Raw genomic sequence first — 18,025 nt, 5'->3', positions numbered from 1 at the left:
CCTATCTTTCCAACTATTGGAAGAATGCCTATAGTTGACTCGATCCAACCGAGTAACTATGAATACTCAATCTAATTGAGTTTGTATTCACCCATGCGTTGATAGACGGGACCAAGATTGTCCCTCCGTACCCTACCAAGATAATATGTATTGCTCTGCTTTGGCAGATTCAACAATACATGTGATCGAGGTAGTGATAGGTATCACGGCACGGTTAGGCATTAGAGTTGAGTCGATTGAGATCTAATCTAATCGAAAGGGATGCATCTTGTGCATGACTTAGATCTAATCTAATCGCAAGGGTGCATCTTGTGCACGACTTAGATCTAATCTAATCGTAAGGCACTAATTAATTAACTACTTATTAAATATGCATCACATACACAAGCACTTAATTAATCTATTTGTGATTTAGTCATGGCCCTACTATGATCTTCTCAAGCCAATGAGAAGATCGATTGGTCAACCTAGGGTCAACAGCTTCTTCAAGCTCCTCCCTTTGACCACCTTGTGTTGCTCATGCCCGCCTCGGAACTCCGTCTCGTGTGGACCCTCCACCGCTCCAATTTGTACATTACAATTTGAAACTTGAGTTACATTCGAGTCTAAATCTAATTTACAACAAAAAAATAAGAGAAGGCACGACGCGCAGGTCGCGAATATAATACAACACTCGCAAACACATAACAGCACGCAGGCCGTATTATGAATTACAACACAACCAATCATATTGGGCTTTGGGCCATGACTATCACAAAATTAATATATAATTCAAAATTATATATTTTCATAATTTTCTATAATTTTAAAATTAATTTTTATAATTTTTACGAGTAAAATTTCTCGACGGTCCCGTTTAGCGGTTTCGGGCGCAATCGCGGAACGAATCCCCTTGCGGGGCCCAGGGGCAGCGCCCCTACCTGCGATCTAATCATCGCGAGGGTTCCTTTGCGATCCAACAGCGCCTAAACCCGCTGTCCCAAAACGATTTGGGCCGAGACATTACCGTTTCGGAAAAATCTTCCCGGCGGGTTCGTTTTTAGCGATTTCGGGTGCAATCGCGGAGCAAATCCCCTTGCGGGGTTAGGGGCAGTACCCCTACCCACGATCTAACCATCGTGAGTTGCTCCTTTGCGATCTAATGGCACCCGACCCCGCTGTCCCAAACGAATTTGGGGCAAAAAAAGCCGTTTAAAAGAAAACTTTCCGGTAGCCGAAGCCTACAAGTGCCGAGACACTTGTGCTTCACTTCTACGGAAAAATTACTCATAAAAACTCTAAAAACTCAATTTTTACAGAAAATCAGAGAAGGTATATTTTTCATAAAAATACAAACGAACTCGTACAAGTCTTTGCACGTGGCTCTGATACCACTGTTGGGTTCTTCGGGCCGCGAAAACCGCTTTTTCGCGTCGCGGAAACCCCGAGTCACCCAAAGCCGTAGATCCGTGCAAAGATTCGTAAACAAAACTTTTCGAAAAACCTTTTCTTGTACGAGTTTATAAAACCTTTAGATCTACACTAGATAAGGGTTATACCTTCGAAGCGTGCCTTTCGCTTATCCCGCTCGTCCAAGGAGTTGCCGGATCTCTAGACCGTCAAGCGCCGGTCCTCTAGAAGTATCCACACGGACACGTAGGTGGAGAAAACCTCACACAAAGGTGTGCTAGCACCTTGGTGAGATTCGGCCAAGCAAGGAGGAGAGGGAGAGCTTGAGAGGAAGAAGGAGGAAGATTCACCACAGTTGAATGAAATGAATGAAAATCAATTCCAATTCAAAAGTGGCCGGCCACTTCTCATCAAGTGTAACTCCCCATTAAATGCAATTAATGTGAAGTTAATAAGAAAATGGCTTTGTAACTTCCATGAGGTGGCACACCATGATGATGTGGAACATCATCATTGGTCTACCTAATGCCAACTCACCAATGAGGTGGCAAAAGGTCAAGTCAAAATTGACCTTTGGTCTTCCTTCTCTAGTCAAGTCAAACTTGACCCAATCTCTACCATGGTTGATCTAATCCAACCATTTGATTCGAGCCAACTTAATATAATGAATATAATTCATTAAATTAAATTGATTTAATAAGTCATAATCTAAATTAGACTCATTAAATACATGAATCAACTTGAGTCAAACTCAAGTTAGCCCAATTAGGATTACTCTTAATCCAATTTGATTCATCAAATGAATCTAATCCTCTTGGTTCATCATATGAACCTAATCTCCATCTAATTGTCCTAAGTGTGTGACCCTATAGGTTCTTGTAACGTTGGCAATGCCCTAAACCCATTTAGGAGCATAAGTAATGAGCGGTATCTAGCAACACATCATTACTACCCAAGTTACAAGAATGTCGAGATCCGACATCACCTTGTGACTACTAATTGTGACTCCTCACAATATGTGACATTGTCCTTCTCTCCTAGACATCTAGATTGATCAATGTGAGGCATAGACCGTGTCATCCTCTAATCAATCTAAATCTTGAACTCCAAGTAGACTCACTCGATCAAATGAGCTCAACATCTAATGTTGACTCATTTGGGCATGGCCATGCACTTAGTGGTCTCACTCTATCAAGAATAGCGATGTCGCTCCCGTCATATGGGAGGGATAGATCCCATCTACATCACTCACATCCCTCTGCATAATTCATTACATACCCAGTAATCGCCTTTATAGTCCACCCAGTTACGGGTGACGTTTGACGAAACTAAAGTACATAACTCCTTATGTAGGGATCCATGGTGACTTCAGGTCCATGGACTAATAGTCATACTAATATCCACATGAGAAAGTATATGACACTCATATAATGATTCATGATACTTTCTCATGGCGGGTCATTCAGTATGCATTCTCTAATGCATATCCATGTGTCAGCTTGATATCTCTATATCCATGACTTGTGAGATCAAGTCATCGAGCTGACCTACATGCTAGTCTTATTGTATTAACATTGTCCCTGAATGCTAATACTCGACTAGGAATGATTTAGAGTAGTGTTCCCTATATCATCTCACTATCGATTCAACTAATCGATTGATATAGGTATGAACCTTCTACTCAAGGACGCTATTATACTTAGTCCATTTGGCACTAATATAAATAAGTATAATAACCAAACAAATTCCTTTATTAATATACAAGAATATGATATACATGAGTCCATACAATCATCAAATGATTGGCTCTAGGGCTCTAACTAACACTCCCAACTGGTGACAGCCTCGATCTTTTGAGGGTCTACTGAAATACCTCTGCTAGAGACAACATGCCCCAGAAAATCGACTGAGGATAGCCAAAAAGCACACTTGCTAAACTTCGCGTACAACTGATGTCGTCGAAGAATCTCCAAGACTGTGTGAAGATGCTGCGCATGTTCCTCCTCGGAACGCGAGTAGACCAATATATCATCGATGAAAATGATAACAAACTGATCAAGATACTCTAAGAAGACGCGGTTCGTCAAATCCATAAACACCGCTGGAGCATTGGTAAGCCCAAATGGCATTACCAAAAACTCATAATGGGCGTATCTGGTACGGAATGTTGTCTTCTGAATATCAGATTCTCTGACTCTTAGCTGATGATATCCGGATTGCAGATCAATCTTAGAATACACTGATGTATCTCTGAGCTGATCAAATAAATCCTCAATCCATGGTAACGGGTACTTATTTCTAACGGTCACTGCATTCAGCTGCCTATAATCTATGCACAACCTCAGAGTACCATCCTTTTTCTTGACGAATAATACCGAAGAACCCCACGGAGAAGCACTAGGGCATATAAATCTCCTGTCCAAAAGCTCCTGGAGTTGAACCTTCAGTTCATTCAACTCTTTTGGTGTCATACGATAAGGAGCTTTCGATGTTGGGGTGGTTCTCGGAATCAACTCAATAGCAAACTCCACTTGCCTTCTGGGAGGCAAACCTGGTAGCTCCTCTAGAAATACTGTTGGAGTGTATACTGAAAGCCTAAGCTTTTGTAAACATTTGTTTTGAATAAAGAATCACATTTGGTCAAATTATCTACATTTGTTTGTAGTTGTTCAATTAATTTATATTGTAGATAACATAGCATGTGGTGTCACATGCAGAAGATAATGTTATCAGTACCTTATAAATTATAAACAGTAGCTCACGACCAAAATGGAAAGGAACAAATCATTAGAAGGTCGTAGTGTAATTAGGTATCAGTTTATCTTGACTGTATAATTACACTAGTACACTTAGAGTGTATTGAGTAGGATCATTTGAGATCGTTTCTTTTATACTGACTTTATAAAGGAACATAGACCTCAGTTATTATGGAAGTGTGTGCTCTTAATCCTAATATAATAATAAGCACATATATTTGATATTTATTTCTTTAATTTATCAATGGGTAAGATTTAGTTCGATGAATCAATAAGCCCGATAAATTGGGAAATGGTATCACTTATAGTGTGTGTTGTTGATTATAGAAGGAAACTGTGTCCTAGAGATACTAGGTTGATAATGTCCTCAAGAGGAGCTCATAAGGATTGTCATGTTAAACCCTGCAGGTGGACTTAGTCCGACATGATGATAAGGTTGAGTGGTACTACTCTTGGACTAAGATATTAATTAAATGAGTTGTCAGTAACTCACTTAATTAGTGGACATTCGATATCTTAAACACAGGGAGACTAACACACTCATAATAAGAAGGAGCCCAAAAATGTAATTTGGGATTGGTGCGGTAGTTCAATAATAGTTCTCTAGTGGAATGAATTATTATTGATAAAATTAAGTTGTGTGTTCGGGGCGAACACGGGATGCTTAATTTTATCGGGAGACCGAAACCAATTCCTCCTCTCGGTCCCTATCGTAGCCTCTTATTTACAGAGTACTATACCCACCTATACCCACTTTCTATACCCACCTAAAGGGGGCTGGCCAAGCTAGCTTGGGAACCAAGCTAGGGCCGGCCTAAGCATGAATTGGGGTGGCCGACCCTAGCTTGCACCCAAGCTAGAGGGGCCGGCCATATTAAATTAAAAAGAATTTTAATTTTAATTTTTATTATGTGGAAGATATAATTTATTAAAGAGAATTAAAATTAAAATATCTCTCTTGTAAAAGATCTACAAAAGATTAAAGAAAGAGATTAAATCTCTTTCCTTATTTGTAGATTGGTGAGATATTTTATTTTCTCTTTAAAAAATTATTCACATGTTGTAAAATTAAAATTATGGAAATTTCTTTTTATCAACCATGAAGAGATTTTTGAAGAGAAATTTTAATTTTTTAAATTTTCGAAAACAAATTAGGAAGTTTTAATTTGTTGATTAAAACTTGTTTAATTTATTTCTCCATGTGGTGGCCGGCCAATATAGTTTAATTTGGGAAATTTTATTTTATTTTTCTCAATTAAATCATGTCAAAGAAATTAAGGAAATTTTATTGTAATTAAATTTCCTAATTTGCCTAAGCCAAGGAATATAAAAAAAGGGGTGGGGGTGCCTTCATGAAAAAAAACCTTAATTATTTCTCTCCCTCTTTTGTTCCTTGGTGTGGCCGGCCATCATCATCCTCTCCCTCTCTTCCTCTTGTGGTGGCCAAACCTCTCTCTCCCCTTGGAGCTCTCGTGGTGGCCGGATACTACTTGGAGAAGAAGAAGAAGAAGGAGAGAAAGCTAGCATCTCTTGGAGCTTGGTTGGTGTTTTGATTTTCTTCCTTGGTGAAGCTTCTTTATTGTTGGCCGAACCTAGCTAGGAGGAGAAGAAGGTGGTTGGTGGTTTCTCATCTCAGAAGATCGTTGTCCACACAACGTCCGAGATTAGAAGAGGAATACGGTAGAAGATCAAGAGGTCTTTCTAGAAGGTATAACTAGTAATTTTTCCTTTCTACATCATACTAGTTATTTATGGAAATAATACCAAATACAAGAGGCTTACGTTCTAGTATTTCGAATATGTTTTTCGAAGTTGTGTTTTTTTTTTTTTTTTCCTTGAGATTTAATTGTTCTTTTCGGTTAACCTAAAGTTATTTTAGGAAATTAAATATTAGATTTCTATAAAAGGTTTTGTCTAGTCGGTGGTGGTTGCTCCCATATCCAAGAAGGCCATGTGCCTCGCCACGTAAGTACTGGGAACCGATTATGGAAATTAATATTTAATGGAATTAATAACTTAAGGTGATTTGGGTCGAACGTGTTAAGTTCCGCAGGAGATCCAAGTCAAAACCTAAAAGAACAAATAGATTAAGTTTTGGATCAAACGTGTTAAGTTCCGCAGGCGATCCAAAATTTAATTTAAAAGAACACATGGTAGCTAGGAAAGGTTCAGACCTTTGTACAAAATTTTTGTATAGTGGAACCTCTAGGCTTTCCGAGTAGCAACCAACAAATACATCTGGATACTCTCGGACTACTAGAACATCAGAGAGTTGAGAACTACTGTCGTCTTCAATATGAATCAAGGATAACAGAAAACCCTGCCAGCCATGTGACAGCAGCTTCTGAGCCTGAATCGCTGAAATGGTCGATATGCCGTCATCTCTGATGCTAGTGAAATCCCACGAGGGTTGGTTCGGAGGCCAAAATGTGACCACCCTCATCTGGCAATCAACAGTGGCATGATATGCTGACAAACAGTCCATGCCAAGAATAATATCAAAGTTGACCATTTCCAGTACTAAAAGATCTACTGTGAGTATCATGTTGCCAAAGTCTAATGGGCAACCTCTGACCTCCTGCGTGATCTCCAAGGTATCACCAGATGGTAGAGAGACAGTCAGTCGCTGTGATCTAAAAGTGAGTAATCTACCAATCTCCCGCATAAAGGTACGGGATATAAAAGAATGTGAGCTACCTGTATCTATCAGCAGATAAGGCATAAATAGAAATCGTAACGCAAAAAATAGATCCGTCGGCTCGCTGCGCATCCTCTCTGGTAACCGCATGAATACGCCCCGTCTCTGGCGGAGGAGGAGGTAGTAACGTTGCCAGCGGCTGCTGCATCTGGGCAAAAGTAAACTAATACAAGTCGAGATAGTGAATTAAGAAAATAAGAAAAAAAAGTCCTGATCTTGCCACTGACCAGATCTTGCAATCCTTGCCGGATAGCTATAGTTAATTTGTTCTAAACTACAATATGAACGAAATTGACAAGCCACTGCTCGAGCTGCTTAGCATGTTGAGAACTGCTGAGCTGAACCTTAAGAAGGTTAAGCCCCACTCTGTTCTGATGGTTCAGAAACACAAGGGTAAGGGCAAGCCCAAAGGCAAAGGAAAGTCCCAAGCCAAGGGCAAAGGCAAGGCACTGAAGCCTAAAGGAGGGGTCGCCAAGGATGCAACCTGCCTCCACTGTGGTCAGACCGGGCACTGGAAGAGGAATTGCAAGGTGTACCTGGAAGATCTTAAGAAGCAGCGGAGTGAGACTTCCACTTCAGGTATATATGTTATAGAAGTCAATCTATCTATTTCTTCATCATGGGTATTAGATACCAGATGTGCTTCTCACATTTGTACTAATGTGCAGGCGTTGAGAAATAGCAGGGCATTGGCAAAGGGCGAGGTGGACCTATGAGTAGGCAATGGAGCATGTGTTGCTGCTATTGCTGTAGGAACTTATCATCTATCTCTGCCCTCTGTGATTGTATTAGAATTAGATGAATGTTGTTATGTGCCTACATTAACAAAGAACATAATTTCAATTTCTTGTTTGGACAAGAAAGGTTTCTCTTTTATAATTAAGGACAAATGTTGTTCTGTTTATTTAAAAGATATGTTCTATTGTAGTGCACCTCTGATGAACGGACTCTACATTCTAAACCTTGAAATCCCTATCAATAACATAAATACCAAGAGGTTCAAGTCAAATGACATGAACCAAACCTATCTCTGGCACTGTCGCTTAGGTCATATAAATGACAAGCGCTTATCCCAGCTCCATAAGGATGGTTTGCTCGACTCATTTGATTTTGAATCTTATGAGACGTGCGAGTCATGCCTACTAGGCAAGATGACCAAGACTCCCTTTAGTGGGAACAGCGAAAGAGCGACAGATTTGTTAGGACTTATACATAGTGATGTATGTGGCCCTTTCAATGTCGCTGCTAGAGGCGGTTATAGGTACTTCATCACATTTACTGATGACTTCAGTAGATATGGTTATGTATACTTGATGACACATAAGTCAGAATCTTTTGAAAAGTTCAAATAATTCAAGAATGAAGTACAAAACCATCTTGGAAAGAGTATTAAGATACTTCGATCAGATCGAGGTGGAGAATACCTTAGCCATGAGTTTCATGACTATCTAGCTGAGTGTGGGATTCTATCCCAACTCACTCCTCCTGGAACACCACAGTGGAATGGTGTATCCGAAAGGAGGAATCGTACCCTATTAGATATGGTACGATCTATGATGAGTCACACAGATCTTCCGACATTCCTTTGGGGCTATGCTCTAGATACGACAGCTTTTATACTCAACCGAGTTCCATCCAAGGCCGTGATAAAAACACCATATAGGATATGGACTGGGAGAGATGCCCAGGTGTGTTTCATGAGGATTTGGGGTTGTGAGGCTTACGTTCGACGTCAAGTCTCAGACAAATTGGGACCCAAATCCGACAAGTGCTAAGGGATATTACTTCTACATTCCCAGTCAGCACAAGGTAGTTGTGGCAAAGACTGGGGTCTTTCTAGAAAGGGACTTTGTTTCTAGAAAGATTAGTGGGAGTACGTTCGATCTTGAAGAAGTTCAAGATGTAGACCAAAGCACTGAAGCCTCGATGGAAGTTGAACTGGAACCACAAAGTGTTGTGGATGATGTTGTTCCACAAGGAGTTGAGGAACAACAACCAGTTCAAGTAGACATACCTCTTCGCAGGTCTGATAGGGTACACCGTCAGCCTGAGAGATACTCATTTCTCTTGTCTGACCATGATAACGTTGTACTCATAGACGATTGATAAGCGAGTCTGTCACACTCTTAAATCAAATTAATTCATTTCTAATCTACCGAACCCCTTAACCTACACTAAGGTAGTATAGTAGAGGACTGGGTTGTCTCTCACGTGGAAACAATGATAGGACGTTTGTTTTCAGACAAGATCGAACCAAGGGGTTTGTTTGGGGGTTTTGTTCTCTAAACCTAATGCAATAATTGAAATCTTAACTAACCAGCAAAGATGAACCTATAGCGCAGTGTCACTCTACACTACAAGCTACACCTTCTACAGGCATAACAAACAAGCATAACAGATAGTAAAACAAGCATAACTAAAACTAACCTACAATTCTATCTAACCATTGAAGAACATACTTACATCGCATTGTCACACTATGACACAAGCATAATCATCAACAGAACTAACATGAAAACATAACAAAGAACACAAACAAGCATAAATGAAGCAACAAGACAGTAATTAAGTAAATTCAACAGAATTAACGAAACAAAGCAAGTAAATCCTAATTAACCAATCCACTTCTCCACAGTCAAACACGCACAAAGTACTCTGTCTGTCACTACAGAATCACTAAGGAAGAAGACCGCTGTCACTCGGAAAACTCTTGGATCCGGTGGACAACTGACGTTACTGGTCAGAACTGCAATCAACGGCGGTGGAAGCACGAAATCCTCGAAGAAACTGTTGATACAGTCTGACCTGGATGTTGTTTTGATGTTGACACTGATTTAAGTTTGAATCAGATATTAAATTAACTCAGATTAATTACTAATCAAGGTTGACTTGGTTAACCTGATTGACCTGATTGGGAAAAGTCCAAGCGAGGAGCTTGGCACGGGAAAGTCCTGGTGAGTGAAGCCAGGCAGTGGGAAAGTCCTAACTGGGATGTTAGGCAGTTGGAAAGTCCTGGTGAGTGAAGCCAGGCAATTGGAAAGTCCTGGTGAGTGAAACCAGGCAATTGGGAAGTCCAAGTGTGGAAGCTTGGCATGTATGGTCGGAGAGGGTTCGGTAGCACGCTCCGGGGTGAGGGCAGCAAGCTTGGAAGCTTGACTCGAGACTCACGGCTTTGGATCGGTCCGCACCGATCGGTGGCATGGCTGGTGATCGGTGCAGACCGATCCAGGTTACTGATCGATCCGCCGTCGATCAGCAACACTCGAGCACTGAGTGTATCTTGATCGGTCGGGACCGATCAGCAACACTCGATAGCACACCGAGTGTATCTTGATCGGTCCCGATCGCCCGATCGGGCAACACTCGAGCACATCGAGTGTATACGATCGGTCCGGGACCGATCAGCAAAACTTCGATAGCACACTGAGTGTATCTTGATCGGTCCGGGACCGATCGATAACACTCAGAGCACATCGAGTGGATCTTGCGATCGTCCGGGACCGATCGATGATCCTCGATGCGCGGTGGATCTGATCGGTCTTCGACCGATCGGTACGAGTCTGATCGGTCCACGCACCGATCAAGCCGCTGCGATTCGCGTGAAGGGGTGGATCGGTCTTGGGACCGATCAGACAAGCACCTGATCGGTCACCAGACCGATCAGTGACGATAAATAGAAGCGTGGATCGGTCTGCTGACCGATCCACAGTATGACTTGTTTTGCATGCGCTTTCTCTTATTGTTTCTGATTCGCAATTGCTTTTACCTATTTCGTTTCTAACCATCTGCTGTAAGCTTTCTCGAAGTTACAGGTTACAGATTACTTGATGTTGGGTGAATTCAAATTAAGGATCATTAGTAGAAGGCGACGAAAAAGCTTTTGCTGTGTCTCGCTGCGGACAAACCAGTTTTGGTAGCAACGTCTCGTTTGCGATCTGCTGGCAGCCGTTTGGTCGAAATCAGCTTGACTTGTGCTGAAAGGTTCAAGCTCAGAGGTACCAGTGGAAACGAGGATGCCATTGGTGGGAGCTGAGACAATCAGACAAGGAAGAAGCGTGATTGGCGACGTCGTGGACGGTTGCAGGGATTTGCTGCAGGTTTGGCAGAGATCCGTTACAGAGCAGAGAGGCATATGAAGGTGGAGAGGAGAGGCTCTCGTGACAATGCTTTTTGTGCTCTTGCTGTGAAAAACACTGTGGAGAAAAACTCTCTGGAAGATTGAAGCAGTGTGCTTGTTCTTCGCTGATTGTGGCTGTGAGCTTCCTTTGATCATTTCACTTGAGCCACTACTGTAAGTCTTGTGCTTAATTTCTTACTGCTGTTAAAGACTTTGTGGAGAGGTTACTCCACCGAGAAGGAGAATCCTTTAGCCGGATAGCTTCCGGGGTGTGATCTACCGAAAGATCAAGAGGATTCGTCCACCTTACGGACACGCCGAGGAGTAGGGGCAAGTTATCCCCGAACCTCGTAAATCTCTGAGTTAGTGTGCTGTGCTTTCTTGTTTTAGTTTTCTAATTCCGCTGTGCTAACAAAGTTCTTGAAGAAATTTGTGTTTAGTGTTTTTCAAAGAGGCTATTCACCCCCTCTAGCCATCTAAGGTCCCAACAAGTGGTATCAGAGCCTGGTGCTCTTCATTTCGGCTTAACAACCCGAAGAGCAAAACAATGGCCATGAAGGAGGGATTTAGCACCAACCGTCCACCTTACTTCGAAGGAGCAGATTTTCAATATTGGAAGGGCCGCATGGAGTACTACCTCAAAACCGACATAGCCATGTGGTTCTCAGTCAAGGAAGGTTTCACACCACCAAAGGATGAAGAAGGTAAGGAACTCGAGTCGTCAAAGTGGTCTACCGAACAACTCCGCAAAGCACAAGCCGATGCCAAGGCTATGGTCACCTTGCAATGTGGAATCGCCAAGGACCAACTCGTCAAGGTAGGTCCGTTCTCAAGTGCAAGAGACCTATGGAACAAACTCATCGAGCTCCAAGAGGGAACTCGAGATTCTCGGATTGCCAAGAGGGACCTATTCTTGAATCAGCTCCAAAATCTAACCATGAAGGACAATGAAACGGTGAGTGAACTTCATGGGAGATTCAAGGAGATCATCAATGGTCTCCACTCCGTGGATGAACGGGTAGAAAACCGTGACCTAGTAAGGTACGCTCTTAAATCTTTTCCTAGGAATGCCTTGTGGTCATCCATGGTAGATGCCTACAAGGTATCCAAGGATCTTTCCATTGTTAAACTAGATGAATTTTTCTGTGAGATGGAACTTCATGAGCTTGCTAACAAAGGTCAAAAAGAGAAGGGTATTGCTTTATTTGCAGGACCAAAGAGCAAGGATGGAAGAAGGAAGAAGGAAAAGAAGAAAGAAAAGGAGATTTCCTCATCCACCTCTTCTTCCGAATCCGATGATGAAAGTGGATCATCATCAAGCGAGATGGCGAACTTCGTAAGGAGGATTATGAGAAGAGGCCGAAGATACAAAGGAAAAGGTAAAACTAATGATCAAAATTTTGATAAATCTAATGTTACATGTTATGAGTGTAGTAAGAAAGGACACATTCAGAGCGAGTGTCCGAAACTAAAGAGGAAGGAGGAACGAGCCAAAAGGAAGGAGGAAAGAGCCAAGAAGAAGAAGGCTCTCAAGGCCACTTGGGATGAGTCCTCATCAAGCTCATCGGAGGAAGAAGAGAAGATGGAAAAGAGCACTCGGCAATTGGCACTCATGGCAAGGGAAGAGTCAGAATCCGAGAGTGATGACTCAAGCGCTTCAACCACGGCTTCATCATCTTCGGATGATGAAGAGGTAACCTCTTCTCATATAGAAAAGTGTTATAAAACTATCACTCACTTATCTACATTGCTTAAAAAGTCAAAAACAGAAAATAAATTGTTGAAAGAAGAAGTAAAAACCTTAAGGACCCTTAGGGAAGATGAGGTCGATGACCTACATCTAGAAGTCCTTGAGGATGAGAACAAGGCCTTAAAGGGTGAGGTTGAGAAACTCAAGAAAATGCTTGAGAAATTCTCAACTAGCTCTAAGACTCTAGACATGATTCTAAATGCCCAAAGGGCGGTTTACAACAAAGCCGGGTTAGGGTATCAACCCAAGGAGTCGAGTTTCATTTCTCTAATGTCTAGAACTCAAAATAGTAGATCACATGTTTCTAGAGTTCATGGAACTAGGAAAGGTATGACCAAGGCATGGGTTCCTAGGTCTTTCGTTGTAGAAGCATTAGGTCCCAAGATTTGGGTACCTAAAACCTCTATTTTTCGTGTATTGTAGGCATTGGTCGAGGGGGAGCATCTATCAACTTGGTTTGTTGATAGTGGATGCTCCAAGCACATGACTGGGAACAAATCACTGTTTACTACCATTCAAAACAAAAGTAGAGGTAATGTGTCTTTTGGTAATAATGGTAGCCTTAAGGTTGTAGGAATTGGAGACATTCATATATCCGAATGTCTTCATATCAAAAATGTCCTTCTAGTCAAGGGGATGACTTTTAATCTCCTAAGTGTCAGTCAATTGTGTGATACGGGTTACACAATTGAATTTCATTCAAGTCAATGTTTGGTTAAACACATTGACACACTTGACACGGTACTAGTAGGCACAAGGGTTGACAATATTTATCAAGTATCATTTAAAAGTGCTACTAATGCTTTGATTAAGTGTTTCATGTCGAAAGAAGAAGAGTCTTGGTTATGGCATAGAAGATTGGCACATGTAAACATGAAGAACATCTGGAAGTTGGCCAACCAAGGATTAGTGCGAGGCTTACCAAGCATCAAGTTCCACAAGACCAAACTATGTGATGCATGTCAAAAGGGTAAGCAAACAAAAGCTGTCCATAAAGGTAAAAGCAATGTAAGTACATCTATTGCTTTAGATTTATTGCACATGGACCTATTTGATTGCAGTAGTGTAATATCATTGAATGGAAGTAGATATTGTTTGGTAATCGTTGATGATTTTACTAGATACACATGGACTTTCTTCTTGAAACATAAGGACCAAACTATAGATATTTTTATTTCCTTTTGTAGAAGAACTGAAAATGAAAAATCGACAACAATTAAAACCATTAGAAGTGATCATGGTGGGAAATTTCAAAATCATAGGTTTTTAGAGTTTTGTCAAGAAAAGGGATATAGGCATGAGTTCTCTACTCCAAGGACCCCACAGCAAAATGGGGTTGTGGAGAGAAAGAACCGAGTCCTACAAGAGGTTGCATGAAGCATGCTTCATGAGTACTCACTACCGAGCTGAAGCTGTGAATACAGCTTGCTATGTGCAAAATCGAGTTTTAATACATAGGTTTTAGGAAAGACTCCCCATGAACTTTGGTTTGGGAAACCGCCTACAATTAAACATCTTAGGGTGTTTGGTTGTGATGTGTTTATCTTAAACACCAAGGACCATCTTGGGAAGTTCACGGCTAAGGCTGATCAAGGGATATTGGTCGGGTACTCTCTTACCAGCAAAGCCTATCGAGTCTACAATGAGAGGACTAAATTGATTGAAGAGTCCTCGGACATAGCATTTGAAGAAATCCTAAATCAAATGATCAATCAAGGGATGTAGGAGAAATTCAATTCGAACTTAGAAATCTAAGTTTGAATGATCAAAACATTGGAAGAGTCGAAGTTGACTCTGAAGATGATGAGCAAAGGCAAGAAAGGGCTCAATCTGATCTCTTGCCTGTGCCGAGTGAGACCACTCATGAGGCACCGCCAACTCCAAGGCAATCTAGGATAGTCTCTAGTCATCCACAAGACCAGATTGTGGGAGACATCCAACAAGGGTTAGGACTAGATCATTCTTCAGAAATGAGTCGAATGAGGTTGCTTTGATCTCAGAAATCGAACCTAAACTAGTTGATGAGGCATTGCATGATCCTGATTGGGTCATAGCTATGCAAGATGAGTTAGGTCAATTTGAAAGAAGCCAAGTGTGGGACTTGGTTCCTAGACCTAAGAAGACCACCATTATTGGAACTAAATGGGTCTTCAAAAATAAGCTAAACCAAAAGGGAGAGGTAGTAAGAAACAAGGCAAGACTAGTAGCCAAGGGCTATAGTCAAGTTGAAGGCCTCGATTATGATGAGACCTATGCTCTGTGGCACGATTGGAGTCCATTCGTTCAATGCTAGCTTTTGCTGCACATAGAGGTTTCAAGCTCTATCAAATGGACGTTAAATCGGCCTTCTTAAATGGTTTCATTAAAGAAGAAGTCTATGTTGAACAACCACCGGGGTTTGTGAATACCGAAGCTCCAAACCACGTGTTCAAGCTCAAGAAAGCTCTTTATGGGCTAAAACAAGCACCTCGAGCTTGGTACGAAAGGTTGTCGACTTATCTATTAGAAAAGGGTTTTGTAAGGGGTCAAATAGACCCAACACTATTTCTTCGTCGAGATGGTGAAAATATTTTTGTAGCCCAAGTATATGTCGATGACATAATTTGTGGCTCAAATAACAAGGGCTATTTAAATGAATTTATCACTCACATGGAAAGTGAGTTTGAAATGAGTCTTGTGGGAGAATTGACATTCTTCCTTGGACTAGAAATCAAACAAACTAGAGATGGCATTTATGTCCATCAAGCAAAATACACTCAAGAGATGCTTAAGAAATTCAAAATGAGTGATTCTAAGGAAGTATCCACTCCTATGGCGACGAGCACTCGTCTTGACAATGATGAGAGTGGAAAATCAGTTGATCTAACGCAATATAGAAGCATGATCGGTAGTCTTCTATATCTCACAACTAGTCGACCGGACATACTCTTTCTTGTGGGCATGTGCGCTAGGTATCAAGTCTGTGCCAAGGAATCTCACTTAATTGCAGTTAAGAGAATTCTGAGATACCTTAAAGGCACAATTAGAGTAGGTCTTTGGTACCCTCGTACTGAATCATTTGACTTGATAGGTTATACCGACTCCGATTATGCTGGGTGCAAATTGGATCGGAAAAGTACGAGTGGGGGTTGCCAATTTTTAGGTTCATGTTTAGTTAGTTGGTCAAGTCGGAAGCAACATTGTGTTGCTCTCTCCACGACCGAGGCTGAATATATTGCCATGGGAGAGAGTGTATCACAGTTGTTGTGGATGATACACACCCTAGAGGATTATGGACTCTCTTATAAGGGTGTACAAGTGCTATGCGACAACATTAGCACAATCAACCTAACTAAAAATCCAGTCCATCATTCGAGGACCAAACACATTGAAGTGCGTCATCACTTCATAAGAGATCACGTAGCTAGGGGAGACATTGTGCTCACATATGTTGAGTCAAAGTCAAACCTAGCCGATATCTTCACAAAACCCCTTCCGGAGAATGAATTTAGTCATTTAAGGAGGGAGTTGGGAATGTGTTTGGCTCCTTAGGTCATTAGAACTTCACCATGATCAATAAGGACTATTAAAATGACAAGAGTAATTGGGAAACTGATTTGGGCAATTTGGGGACATCTCACACAAACGATAAGGTTTAACAAATTGTTTTTGTTTGCTAGAAATGGGGTGAGATGCTAGGAACAACCAATTTATTCAAAATGTACTATGCATCCCTTGAATAAGTAGGTTGAAGAGACATAAATTGAGTATGGGGAAGGTCATTACATAATTCATGTGTATTTGACTCCTAGATCTTACTCATATATTCCAACCAAGGAATCTTGGTTGGACTTTTGTCTAGAAATTATCTAATCATGATTGATGTGTTGATTGATACTTTGGATTGGTATCTTTAATGATAAGATGAGTTGATAATGTAAGAATAGTAATTTAGGATATATTTTGACAAATTTGAAACTAAACATGACAGGGTTGGATATTTCAGGTTTTGAAACTCTGAAATGTCTGAAACTAACTTGTAACTTAATAAAAAAAACCTAGAATGTTAGGACTTTCAGAGCTTGCAATTAGGAAATGTTCTTGTTCGTAGATGTTTAAGTTCTGTGTTCTGAATTTGAGAAGTTCTGAATTTTCAGAATTCTCGAGAGAAACGACTGCGAAATCAGTTGCTCGAATTCAGATATCAGAAATCTGAATTATCAGACACTGATCGGTCTCACGACCGATCAGGAGACTCTCTGATCGGTCCACAGTCCGATCAGGGGTCCTCCAGATATCTTCGTGCTTTCTGTTGGCTCACTGATCGGTCCAGGGACCGATCAGGAGGATCTCACGCGACGATTCACATCTGATCGGTCCAGGGACCGATCAGGAGAGTCTCAACCTCTTCAACCTCTCTGTTCGATCTCTGATCGGTCCAAGGACCGATCAGCTCTCTATGGTTCGCAGGAAGGCCCCTGATCGATCCGAGCACCGATCAGAGGGTTTCCTGATCGGTCAAGGGGACCGATCAGACCCTTTTTGTGTGCGTTAAACTCGATCCTGATCGGACAGCCGTCCGATCAGATTACACTGTGCGCTACCCCTCATTAAATCCTCCTGACCTCCTCTCTTCCCGATCTTCTTCTTTCTCACAACCCTAGCCGACCGACGCCCCGACGCCCCTTTCTTCCTCCCGTATTCTCGACCCATCGTCTTCTAAAAGCCGAAGGTCAAAATGGCACCGAGGTAATCTCTCGATCTCTAATCTCTACTGTTATTGTCTTTGGCAGTTCACGTTATCATGTTTCTTACGGTGACTGTGGTTTGTGTTTGGTGGTTTGCCCATGGCCGGTGCTCTCTCTTTGTTTCCCATTGTCCAAATGGTTAGGAAGAAACCCACTAGTGGTGAGGGTACCTCTAAGGAACCAACCGAGAAATCCAAATCCAAGTCCAAAGCTCCTGCTACCTCCCGACCTCAACCGGCTAGTTCGGGGAGATTCCCCAACCAACAATTTGAAAAATCATTTAAGGAGAGGACTTTCAAATTACTCCCTTGTCGATCTGTTGATAAGAAGTTCATGCAGGAATCTTGTCCCTCTATTTTAGAAACCATTGCCTACTACAAGCTCGATTCTTTGGTTTTTCTAGAAAGGGACATCAACTTTGATCTAGTATCTGAATTCTATAACAACCTTCATCAGACTCCTGATGGTAGTTATAGAACAAGAGTGGCTAAGCAAAACGTTGATCTCAACATAATTGCCTTCTTTGAGTATTTAGGTTGTCGTTTGTGTTCGGGGACGGTGTTCTCCATCTATCCTGTTTTGCCTGAA

Source organism: Zingiber officinale, chromosome 2B (assembly GCF_018446385.1).
Source record: "Zingiber officinale cultivar Zhangliang chromosome 2B, Zo_v1.1, whole genome shotgun sequence".
NCBI classification, from domain to species: Eukaryota; Viridiplantae; Streptophyta; class Magnoliopsida; order Zingiberales; family Zingiberaceae; genus Zingiber; species Zingiber officinale.
This window is presented reverse-complemented; position numbering follows the sequence as displayed.